The following is a 12,369-nucleotide window of genomic DNA, read 5'->3' as shown; positions in this document are numbered from 1 at the left end:
TTCCAACTCGATAGGTGAGAAATATTCTCCCAGTGCAATTTAAATTATAGTCCTCTTGGGAGTTCCCTGCTGGCCTAGTGGTTAGGGTTCTAGGCTCTCACCGCCCTGGCCCAGGTTCAGCCCCTGGTCCGGGAACTGAGCTTCCACAAGCCACGTGGCAAGGCCAAAAAAAAATTACAGTCCTCTTGTTACACATGAGTTCTAGCATCTTTTCATCCAGTTGAGAACTACTTCTATAATTACGTCTGATTTCTGATTCTGTTTATATTGTGTTACTTCTGTTTTAAAATAGGCTTAATTTACTTTCAGACACCAACACAGGGATTATTGTATTGAAGTCCCAGATATGTAGCTTTTCCCAGGAAAATAGGTTACATGAAAATGTTAAACAGGTACTGGTCTTCTCTGAATGGTTAGTGTTTGGTACAAAGTCTGACCTTTGAAGGACTCTCTTAAAGCATAAGTGTACTATCTAAAGGCACTATTTTTAGAATATCTTATACAGTGTATGTGTGTGTGTAAAGACAGAACTGGACTCTTTGAGTCCAGATTGAGCTTCTTTCTGACAGAAAATCAGATTTTCATTTACCTACATTAAATCTTCATTTACCTAAAGTAACAGTTTGTTTCATAATAATTTTGGGAGATGTATGTGTGAACTGGATCCTAGCATTGAAACCTTAGGAAAGCTACCATTATTACTTTGATGATGGAGAAATAGTAACTTTCAATAGTGTCCATAAAGAGTTAGTGAGGCCCAAAGATATTTAAAACTTAGAACTCTTAAACTCATTTGACAAGGTATCTCTTAAGATAAGGCAGGCCTCTTTCCCATAGCCTAAGTAAATTCTTGATACTGTCTAGCACAGTTTATATTGAACACTAAGACAAAGGAAGTTCCAGTCTATGAGGTGCAGATCCAGAGACCTCTGCTTGATTCCCTTTTCGCTTCCTGTAGCACATTGTCTGTCTTCATTTTTTCTAGCCTTCACAAGATTTCTTATGCCTTCTTTTCTCATGATACGTTTCAAATATGTAAAGTTAATAATTTTATATTCCTTAAGGTGAAAAATCTGTAAAATGTAAAACTCCAGTAGAGATTCTGTGCATGCCATGGATTCAGAAGGAAGGAGAAGTCTGTTCTGGTAGTCCCACAGGTGTTAGTGGTCATAATAGTACTGAATGTTTTACTTGTTATTTTCTTTCCTACAGTGACTGAAGCAAGGCTGTGTGACATTCCATGTTGGAGGAAAAAAATTAAAAAACAAAATTGAATGCTCTAAGCTGGAACATAGGATCTATAGCCTTGTATGTGGCCCAACACCTTGGCCTTGTGTTCAAAAATGAAGAAATACCGCAATAGCAAAGCTGAACATCTTAACACTAGCTGTCTTCTGCTAGATCTCCTTGCTCAGCATATAACTATAAATACATGTAAAATTACATGTATATGGCTATATTTTTATTTGCTTGCTCCTAAAAGAGAGGAAAAAAAATCAACTTTGAATCACAACTAGGAATTGATGCTTTAATTTTTGGAAACTTTTTCAGAATTTTTAATTTTCTGTGGTTCGGCCTGAGACCCTCAGTTGTTATCAGGCTCCGTGCGCAGAAGAGAAGCACACAAGTTGGACGCACGTGGGCACGCGCTTTCTGTGCGCCAGGTGCCTGGATGGGGTTCTGTTTTTAGGCCCACAGTCAAGTCTGTGTCTGGAATTTTTTGACTTTTTTGCTTTGTATAATCATAGAATTCGTTGCTGCTGATTTCTATAATAATTCATGTTGTTATGTACAGTGTCTCTTAATAACTGAGGGCTGTCAATAACGTGTGATTTCGCCTTTTCTATAGTCTTACTCCCATGAAGAACCTTGGTTCTGATGGAGAAAGAGTGAAAAGCTTTATTTTTTCTCCAGATACCTTTATATTTCTATTGTATTTTTAGTTGTGTACTGTGTGCTACAGATTTTTTTCAGTTTATTACAAACACAATTTGGTAATTCCTGAATTGGTTCTGTCTGCCTCCAAACAGAAACACCTGTACAACCTTACTAGGTATAAACTACTTTCTGGTAAAACGGTCAGAATAAAATGATGTCATGTTTTCCTGACACACGTGAGAGGGCATACGGTATTGTTCCAGCAAATCTCACTGTTTGGCATTTGATCCAGTATTTCTAGTATTCAGTAACGTATGTTTTTTCATTCTAATTTGGGTTGGTTTAAAAGCTATGTTACAAGATAGGCATAGAAAATGTGGGTGTCACTCCTGTTTGCCTCTTGATCAGAAACTTTAGCAGGGCAGAAAAGAAGTCCGAGTGATTCGAACTGAAATTCTTTCTTTAGTTGCTGTAAGAAGTTAAATGTAAAATACCTTTTTTAGTTTTAGGCCTCCCTCTTTGAAAACCTTGACACATGGAGTTGAGGCAGGGAATGGAACTCACTGAAGTGGAAATGACTGCCCACTTCAGAACCTTCATTTTGTTTATACACAAGTGTGCTTACACAAATCAGAGGCATTTTGTAGATGCTTTGCTGACTTGTTCATCTCTATAGAAACACAGAAACCAGACCCATTTTGTAAAGCAGAAAGTCATGTCATGTGGAACATGTCCTGTATATATTTCATACATGGTAATGGAGTCTTAATGATAAATGCAAGGTGATAACTTAATGATGGGATTAGTCTGATCACTTAATATACACAATCCTGGAAGTTAATTACTTGCATCAAATATAGTGGTATTTATTATTCTGTACAGAGAGAAAAATACATATAAAGCATATGCTCACATTACATGCACGCAGATTTCATGCTCCATAAATCTTTTCTATTTTTTAATTTACCTTTCTCTAAATGATGTGCATGGAATATGCCTTATTACAGAAAAATGCCGTTCATAATTTGACTATGTGGAGAAGTGCCTATATGGTGGTAATGCTAGTTAAGGCAAATAAAACAAATTATCTTATCAGTTTACTACATCACCGGTAACATTTTTTATCATGATGTTTAAGAAAGAAAAATTTATACCTCAAATGTGTATTTTATTTTACAATCAGTTCTGCAGTTGGGATGGGAGGGTTGGGGAGGGAAGGGTTATTCACCATAGCCACTGATGGGAATCTTCTAAAATGTTCTATATGCCCACTGTAAATGTTTCTCTGTTTGCCATTTCTGATAACTATCATGACTAAATTGGGCAGCTTTATCTTACAAAGGTATGGACAGTTTACAGAGCAGTGTCTAAATCTTCACTAGTTGCATTTGCACTAAATGTTAATGATATACTTTTGCAATTTATTCTGTAAATAAAATGATTAAACTAAAAATATTTGTATTAAAGAAAAGAAAAAGATACATTTTATCCTCAGATAATTGCACTGGAACTTCACTAGGGTTAATCCTGCCCAACCAGATTTAGAAAATGAGTTAGGGAATACGAAGGATGTTTAAAAGAAATCAAAATTTGGAGCTGTACTAGCCCTTTAGACAACATTCAGACCCTCTAGAATTATTTCCGTATGGCTAATTCCAACATGCTGAATATACATGATACTTTCTTTTCTACAGTTATTTCCTACTTCTCTTTCCCAAGCCAAAAAAAAAAAGAAAAGATTTAACTCTTTCCTACTCAGTTGCTCTTTTGTGCTGTGATAGAAGCATGAACAGGACTGGCGATGAGGGGTTTTGTCCCTGAGTCCCCACTGTACAGTTCAGGAGAGCACGCTGTTCCACAATTCAGGAGTCCTGATTTTGAGGTGGAGGGTATGTCACAGCAGCTCTTGATTTGGGTTCGCCACAGGGGGAGCCAGACCAAGGAGGGCGGTGACTGGGAGGGATGTCAGAATACAAAAGAAGGAAAAGGAGGAATGAGGTTCCCATTTCTTCAGTTTCATCAACTAATTTGTACTCCTCTACAACATCAGTGTCCATTGCTATTGAGAAAATTTTAGTTGGGCTGAGCTGGTTCTCTTGTGAAATTGTGCTTGTTATCTTTAAACTTATTAGTTGTTGTCCAGTTAAACACTTTTCACCAGTATTCATCCAGAAGTTGTACAGACTGTATTTCGATTATTGTCATTGTTCATCTACAAACTCAAAACATAATCATTTTACGTACCTTGGGAGTGTGTAGAGTGTAACTATTCTAAATAGCTTTATGATCCTGATGATGTTTTTAAAAAAATAATAAAGTTGGATCTTCCATGTTACAATCACAAAATTAAAACCAGTATTTAAAAGTGGAAAAGTATTAAAATATTATGACAAATGTGCTTGCTTGGTTGTTTTTTTTAACCCCCAGGTACGGACCTACATAATTCTACATAATTCTCTGTTAGTTAAGAGCTTGAAATACTCCAGTTTAATGGTCTTCAAACTATAGGTTGTCACCCCAGTTGGGCATCAAGGAAACTGCTGAGTTGTTACCTAAAAAAAAAAATTTAACAGCATGGAATAGACCAAATACATAGGAGGTTAAGGTAAATATTTTTTGAATCTTTTCACATATATATGTGTATGTGTGTATATGTATGTACTGTATATACACACATATACATGTGTGTATGTATATATGGTCGCTCAGTCATGTCCAACTCTTTGCGACCCCGTGGACTTCAGCACGCCAGACCTCCCTGTCCATCTCCAACTCCCAGAGTTTACCCAAACTCATGTCCATTGAGTCAGTGATGCCATCCAACCATCTCATCCTCTCTCCTCCCCTTCTCCGCCTTCAGTCTTTCCCAGCATCAGGGTCTTTCAAATGAGTCAGTTCTTCACATCAGGTGGCCAGAGTATTAGAGTTTCAGCTTCAGCATCAGTCCTTCCAATGAATATTCCGGACTGATTTCCTTTAGGATGGACTGGTTGGATCTCCTTGCAGTCCAAGGGACTTTCAAGAGTCTTCTCCAACACCACAGTTCAAAAGCATCAATTCTTCAGTGCTCAGCCTTCTCTATGGTCCCACCTCTCACATCCATACATGACCACTCGAAAAACCACAGCCTTGACTAGACGGACCTTTGTGTCAAAATAATCTCTCTGCTTTTTAATATGCTGTCTAGGTTGGTCATAGCTTTTCTTCCAAGGAGCAGGCATCTTCTAATTTCACGCAGTCACCATCTGCGGTGATTTTGGAGCCCAAGAAAAGAAAGTCTCACTGTTTCAATTGTTTCCCCATCTATTTGCCATGAAGTGATGGGACCAGATGCCATGATCTTCATTTTCTGAATGTTGAGTTTTAGGCCAACTTTTTCACTCTCTTTCACTTTCATCAAGAGGCTCTTTAGTTCTTCACTTTCTGCCATAAGGGTGGTGTCATCTATGTATCTGAGGTTATTGATATTTCTCCTGGAAATCTTGATTCCAGCTTGTGCTTTATCCAGCTTGGCATTTCACACGATGGACTCTGCATATAAGTTAAATAAGCAGGGTGACGATATACAGACAAGACATACTCCTTTCCCAATTTGGAACCAGTCTGTTGTTCCATGTCCAGTTCTAAATGTTGCTTCTTGACCTGCCTACAGATATCTCAGGAGGCATATAAGGTGGTCTGGTATTCCCATCTCTTGAAGAATTTTCCACAGCTTGTTATGATCCACACAGTCAAAGGCTTTGGCGTAGTCAGTGAAGCAGAAGTAGATGTTATTCTGGAACTCTCTTTTTCTATGATCCAACAGATGTTGGCAATTTGATCTCTACTTCCTTTGCCTTTTCTAAATTCAGCTTGAACATCTGGAAGTTCACAATTCATGTACTGTTGAAGCCTGGTTTGGAGAATTTTGACCATTACTTTGCTAGCATGTGAGATAAGTGCAGTTGTGCGATAGTTTGAGCATTCTTTGGCATTGCCCTTCTTTGGGATTGGAATGAAAACTGACCTTTTCCAGTCCTGTGGCCACTGCTGAGTTTTCCAAATATGCTGGTATATTGAGTGCAGCACTTTCACAGCATCATCATTCAGGATTTTAAATAGCTCAACTGGAATTCCATCACCTCCACTAGCTTTGTTCGTAGTGATGCTTCCTAAGGCCCATTTGACTTCACATTCCAGGATGTCTGGCTCTAGGTGAGTTATCACACCATCGTGATTATCTGGGTCATGAAGAACTTTTTTGTACAGTTCTTCTGTGTATTCTTGTCATCTCTTCTTAACCTCTTCTGCTTCTGTTAGGTCCATACCATTTCTGTCCTTTATTGAGCCCATCTTTGCATGAAATGTTTCCTTGGTATCTCTACTTTTCTTGAAGAGACCTCTAGTCTTTCCCATTCTATTGTTTCCCTCTGTTTCTTTGCACTGATAACTGAGTGCAAAGTGAAATGCTGAGTGAAAACTTTCTTATCTCTCCTTGCTATTCTTTGGAAGTCTGCATTCAGATGGGTATATCCTTCCTTTTTGCCTTTGCCTTTTGCTTCTCTTCTTTTCTCAGCTATTTGTAAGGCCTCCTCAGACAGCCATTTTGCCTTTTTGCATCTCTGTTGTGTTGCGTTTATTGACAAATAGTATTGTCTTCATGACACGTTTTTCAAGAGCAGTTCTAACTTTGTTGAGTTTTTGCCTTAGGCTTGACTTCGGACTGTAACCTGGAAATGTGGTATAGTTCTAACTGGCTACTTCGAATTGTTTTTATAGGATTGCCCAGATTTTCTTGTTATCGTTTTGATCTACATCACAGGGCTCTCACATTGTTAGCATTTGCATTGTTTTCCCATAAAAATTTTATGAGCTTTCTATGTTTGTACACTTTGAATAGCCTTAAACAATATCATAAACTATTTTGTGTGGCCTCCTTGTTCTCCTTCAGAGAATTCTATGAGTTTAGTGCTAGAGCAGATCTTAAAGATGTTTGAAATTACTTAAGATTCCCAACCAAGATTTTATTGCCCAGAGTTTAGGATCATTGAGATGCCAAATGAGGATGTCTAGAACAAATCTTAAAGACGTTTGAAATTACTCAGGATTCTCATCCCAAGATTTTATCACCCAGATGTATGATAATTGAATTGCCAAATGATGTCTCCATCACGTGTGCCACACACCTTGCCCACGTTTTATCCAACTTCTCCCCTTAGAACCCACTGGGTGGCAGCGGGTGATGGCACCACGCAGTAGGTGGTGGTACCACTCATAAAGACAAGAGAGTGGGCCAGGGTTCCAGGCCCACTGAGTAACTCAAACTCCTTCTCTGCATTAGACTACTTTTTAGTGTCTTATATGTTAATATTTAATATCTATAATACAGTGTTTGACAGAATAGAAGAGCTGATGGGCTTGAAGACTAGAACTTTGGGGTAAAGGTCTTAACACCACACTTCAGTGTCAGCTTCACAAAGCTACAATACCTGTTACAAAACCCCGCTAGATAAATAAATTTTGTCTTAAAGTTGAAATTTGACCATCATTTCCTTTTGACCTCAACTTCCTTCCTGTCTTCTAGTTTGGAAGGATGAAACATCATCACAAACAAGCCCAAGGAGAATATTTTAATCTTGAATTTTTCAACCCAACGATGAGATCCAACATAGCTGTCACTTTTGTGGACAGCCTACTGCAAAATGACCAATGAGGTAGTGACTAAAACATGCTTTGGATCCATACCTGGTCAGCTGACTGTAATTCTTTAATGTCTCTACTCCTTGTGATTGGGAGACCCAAGTGGTACTTGGGCCCGGCAGCAGGGAATCCTTGTATGGTAGCTAAATCAAGATGTAGTCAACATCCAACCGTTTCAGCAATGTCGATCGACAGCACTGAAAACAAGTTGCAGAGTAAATGTTTATTGAGCACCTGCTACACACCACGCAGTGTTCTAGGACTGGGAATATATACAAACCACATGTAGCCTGCATTTTTGTCATAACCAAGCTTTTTAGAGATGTATCTACACTAAAAGGAAATAGGCTTTGTAATCAAGAGCATTTTAATAAAGTGCATTAATGGTAGACTTAACCACATTTGAGGTGCGTGAAAGTCTTTGATTCTCGGTTTTCAGTTGTGGCCTCAAAAGGTAAATAGGGCCTGGATTGTCGCTGTGTTTTAACAAGTTCAACTCTCCTCTGCCAATTATTTGAATTTAAAACTATAATTAATTTGTGGCTTGTGACTTTATCTCTTAATTCCTAACATCCAGTAGATTTTTCTGTCCCTTCTAAGTGAATTTTCCCCCATGTTTCTGGATACCATGTTTTCAACATACTGAAAAGCAATGAAATTTAGAGGCCAGAAGACCAGAGTTTTTCTTGGTCTCTCGCTTGGAATGACTTGATCTTGCCATCATTTCAATGTTTCCGTCTATTTTTCTCCTCTATAAAATAACATGAAATCACCTACACTGCAGAATCGTTTGGGGAAGAGTGAGATAATGTATTCAAAATGCTTTGAACTCTACAGCACTGTGCAAATGTAAGGAGCAATTTGGTCAACCACAAATACGTGCCTACATGCTGTCTTTTGAGTGCTGAAGGCATGGAGCTGAGCAAGACACAACATGACGAAAGGGACACACACATTTTGGGGCTTTGAGTCAAACGGTAAGTCACTCTGTCTATGTGGGGTTTAGCCTACAGGATATGTCTGGTAAGGGAGAAAACGAGAGAGGCAGAGGCAGTTCATGGAAAACTTGGCTCTGTGAAGTAACTTGGTCTTCTTTTTACCAGCAGGGGGAGCACTGAGAGCCTTCTTGAGCATTATTGTTTTACATATCTAAGAAAAATCAGTGGGACTTGGTTCCTGATTTGGATATAGAATAAGTCAACCATTATTGATGTTTTTACTTGTATATATAATTCTCATGCTAATGTCAGAAATAGTGACAATTATGTCAGTAATATGGAAGTGACAGTGCCTCGAGCTGCCCAGCCGTCACTGCTGTGTTTGTAAATGAACGGGGAAGCACTCAGAGCTGGAGAATCAGAGTAGCCTTGAGAGTCTCCTATGTGATCTCTTTTCTGCTGATCAAGTAATCCATTCATACCTAATGCCTTGAATGTGCATGCTAAGTCACTTCAGTTGTGTCCAACTCTTTGTGACCCCATGGACTGTAGCCACTGGGCTTCTCTGTCCATGGGATTCTCCAGGCAAGAATACCGGAGTGGGTTGCCATGCCCTCCTCCAGGGGATCTTCCCAACCCAGGGTTGAACCCAGGTCTCCTGCGTCTCCTGCATTGTAGGTGGGTTCTCTGCCACCTAGGAAACCTAATGCCTTGAATATCTAAAGCTAAGTGTTTCAGCAGTGCCTTCATCTCCAGGACTGAGTCCACATTCCTGGACTTAAGTCTGGTAGATGGATTATGTAACTACTATGACATTGCTGTTGTATTATTCTAGCAGCTCTACTAATAAGCTAGACCAGCTTATCAGCCCAATGGACTCAAACATATACATGAGGAGAGAGTAAATAAAAGCATTTTCTGGAATATAGGCCTTGAAAAGTGGGGAAAAAAGTGAAAATGTTAGTCGCTCAGTCATGTCCAACTCTTTGTGACTCATGGGCTATAGCCAGCCAGGCTCCTCTGTCCATAGAATTCTCCAGGCCGGAATACTGGAGTGGGTTGCCATTCCCTTCACCAGGGGATCTTCCTGACCCAGGGATCGAATCAGGTCTTGTGCACTGCAGGCAGATTCTTTACCATCTGACCCACCAGAGAAGCCCAGATAACGCATTGCTGCTGCTGCTGCTAAGTCACTTCAGTCGTGTCCGACTCTGTGCAGCCCACCAGGCCCCGCCATCCCTGGGATTCTCCAGGCAAGAACAATGGAGTGGGTTGCCATTTCCTCCTCCAATGCATGAAAGTGAAAAGTGAAAGTGAAGTCGCTCAGTCGTGTCCTACTCCTAGGGACCCCATGGACTGCAGCCCACCAGGCCCCTCCGTCCATGGGATTTTCCAGGCAAGAGTACTGGAGTGGGGTGCCATCGCCTTCTCCCAGACAATGCGTTAGAAGCTAGCAAATCCGAGACTTTCCCCGTAGTCATGTACGGATGTGAGAGTTAGACTGTAAAGAAGGCTGAGTGATGCTTTCAAACTGGTGCTGGAGAAGACTCTTGAGAGTCCCTTGGACTGCGAGGAGATCAAGCCAGTCAACCCTAAAGGAAATCAACCCTGAATATTCATTGGAAGGACTGATGCTAAAGCTCCAGTACTTCAGCAACCTGATCCAAAGAGCTGACTCACTGGGAAAGATCCTGATGCAGGGGAAGATTGAGGGCAGGAGAAGGCGACAACAGAGGATAAGATGGTTGGCATCACTGACTCAATGGATATGAGTTTGGGTAAACTCCAGCAGATGAAGAACAGGGAAGGTTGGCATGCAGAAGGGACGTCTGTGGGGTCGCAGAGTCGGCAGTGTTGACTTAGTGACTGAACAACAAGACTGAGGGAAACACAAAGCCAAGGAACCAAGGTTTCACAGCTGGTTAGTGACAGAGCCACGAGTGGAATCCCCAGCTCCCTCAACACTGCTGTCCTCTTCCTATTGTAACATATTTTTCCCTTTGGAATAAGTCCTAATTACAACAGTTTATTGTGTCAGTCATTCAACAACAATAGAGGACCTTTAAACTTAAGGTACTGTACTAAGTTACAAGAAAAGACATGGTCCCTGTCTTCAAGAGGCCTGGATCTGGGGGGAAATGTGGGCAAGATTTACCACTGAAATATGGAAACAAAAAATTTGAACTTTTATTTGTACATGTTTTTTATCATTTTAGTTTTGTTTTCTCTAATGGAGTAGAGTGCTCAAGTTTGTTCAAGGTTTGGATTCTACTGGCCTGGGTAGGTACTGTCCTAAAAGCAAGTTAAAGATGGACCTTTCCTCAATAGCTTCCATTTAAAATTGTAATTATCCAGGCTGTACCAGCAAACCAGCTTCAAGCTTTGGCTACTTACCGAGGGTTGTGCAGTATGGGTGAGAGCATCCAGATTCGCTGACGGAGCCATGGGCCAGAGGTGAGCTGGCTGCTCATAAGACCTGGCTTGACCTTCCTACTAAGAGTGATCAAAGTTTCAGAAGAAGACCTGGCTTGACCTTCCTACTAAGAGTGATCAAGGTTTCAGAATGAGGTAGGTTGTTCACAGGTCATACCCTAGAGCCGAAGAGCCTGAGGCTACAGCCCTTGTCCCCATGGTGAAGTGGGCAGGGAGGTGGGGCACCAGCACCTGATCTCCTTTGCGACCCCCCAGGCTAGGAGACAGCTGGGGAGAGAGGTCCTGCCATCGCACATCATTTAGGGCTAACAATACTCCGAGTCTGCTTTACAGGTTCTCACATACAGTCCCAGCTTTTTTTACAGGGGCGACCGAGACAGACTTGCTCCCTTCCGGGTCCCTCCCACCTCATCCACTAAACCTTGTTTTCCATTTCAAGTGAAGTGACGTGAAAGTCGCTCAGTCGAGTCCGACTCTTTGCAACCCCATGGACTATACAGTCCATGGAATTCTCCAGGCCAGAATACTGGACTGGGTAGCCTTTCCCTTCTCCAGGGTTCTTCCCAACCCAGGGATTGAACCCAGGTCTCCTGCTCTGCAGGCAGATTCTTTACCAGCTGAGCTATCAGGGAAGCCCAGTTGCAGTAACAGGCAAGCAAAGGAGGCAACACAGGCTAGGCGACTGTAGCCTTCTCTCGGATTCCGGTCCCGCTGCTTTCCCGCCACGTTTCCTGACAATACACACAGGCGCCTTGTGTGTGCTTTGTTAGCAGTTGGTACAGGGCCCTCCCACCTTTAGGCTCATGGCCATCTGGCTTCAGAATTAACCAGTCGAATGGTTGGTGGAATGATCAGCTCCTTGCCTCTGGGTAATCTTACTCCAGTGCCACCATCCTGGGAAGTTCAAGTGCAAGGCAGTCAAACTCAGGAGCTAGAGGGTGGGGGAGGTGAAGTGGGGAGTGGGGAGTGCTATCCGTGCAAACCTCTTGAGAGGTGGGCCTTTTTTCCCCTTTGGTCCTCTACTGTCTTATTTGGCCCTTTGGGGGAGAGCAGAGACCAAGGGGAAGGAAAGTGAGGGGGATGGGGGGCTAAAAATGCCTTTTTCTGGGACATACCATTCTTTGAAAATGTGGAGAACTCAGGTGATTTGGAGGTGGGCGAGGTGGGATCACAGGTGGCAGACACAAACCCAAATAACGTACTAGTTTCTATTTGCTTATATCTCCAAGATTACTTCTTTTTTTAAGATTAATTCTAATTGTCTTTAATATTAAGCAGTACTTGGCCTCTCCGTGGGAGTCTGCTACCTGCACTTCCGGATAGACACAAGTTTCTCATACAGCTTGTTCACAATAATACCATGACCCTCAGACTGAAATCCAGGACTGAGAGAGCAGCAGCAGCAACAGTAGAAAAATCTGCCAGGGTCCTGGCCCCACGC

The 12,369-nt window shown here is 41.4% G+C and overlaps 1 protein-coding gene across 2 annotated transcripts in view; it reads left to right on the top strand.

The window, feature by feature from the left end:
- The window catches only part of CERT1 (ceramide transporter 1), a 131,426-nt gene extending 127,150 nt beyond the window's left edge, over positions 1-4,276 (top strand). For both annotated transcript variants that reach the window (XM_061429993.1, XM_061429992.1), the window contains one exon: positions 1,213-4,276. The gene's annotated coding sequence lies outside the window, so the exon portion shown is untranslated. The remainder of the gene's footprint in view (positions 1-1,212) is intronic.
- Positions 4,277-12,369: the final 8,093 nt, after the last annotated feature.

This window comes from Bos javanicus, chromosome 10, assembly GCF_032452875.1.
Source record: "Bos javanicus breed banteng chromosome 10, ARS-OSU_banteng_1.0, whole genome shotgun sequence".
NCBI lineage: Eukaryota > Metazoa > Chordata > Mammalia > Artiodactyla > Bovidae > Bos > Bos javanicus.
The sequence above is the reverse complement of the archived record's forward strand: the minus strand, read 5'-3'. Positions and strand labels throughout refer to the sequence as shown.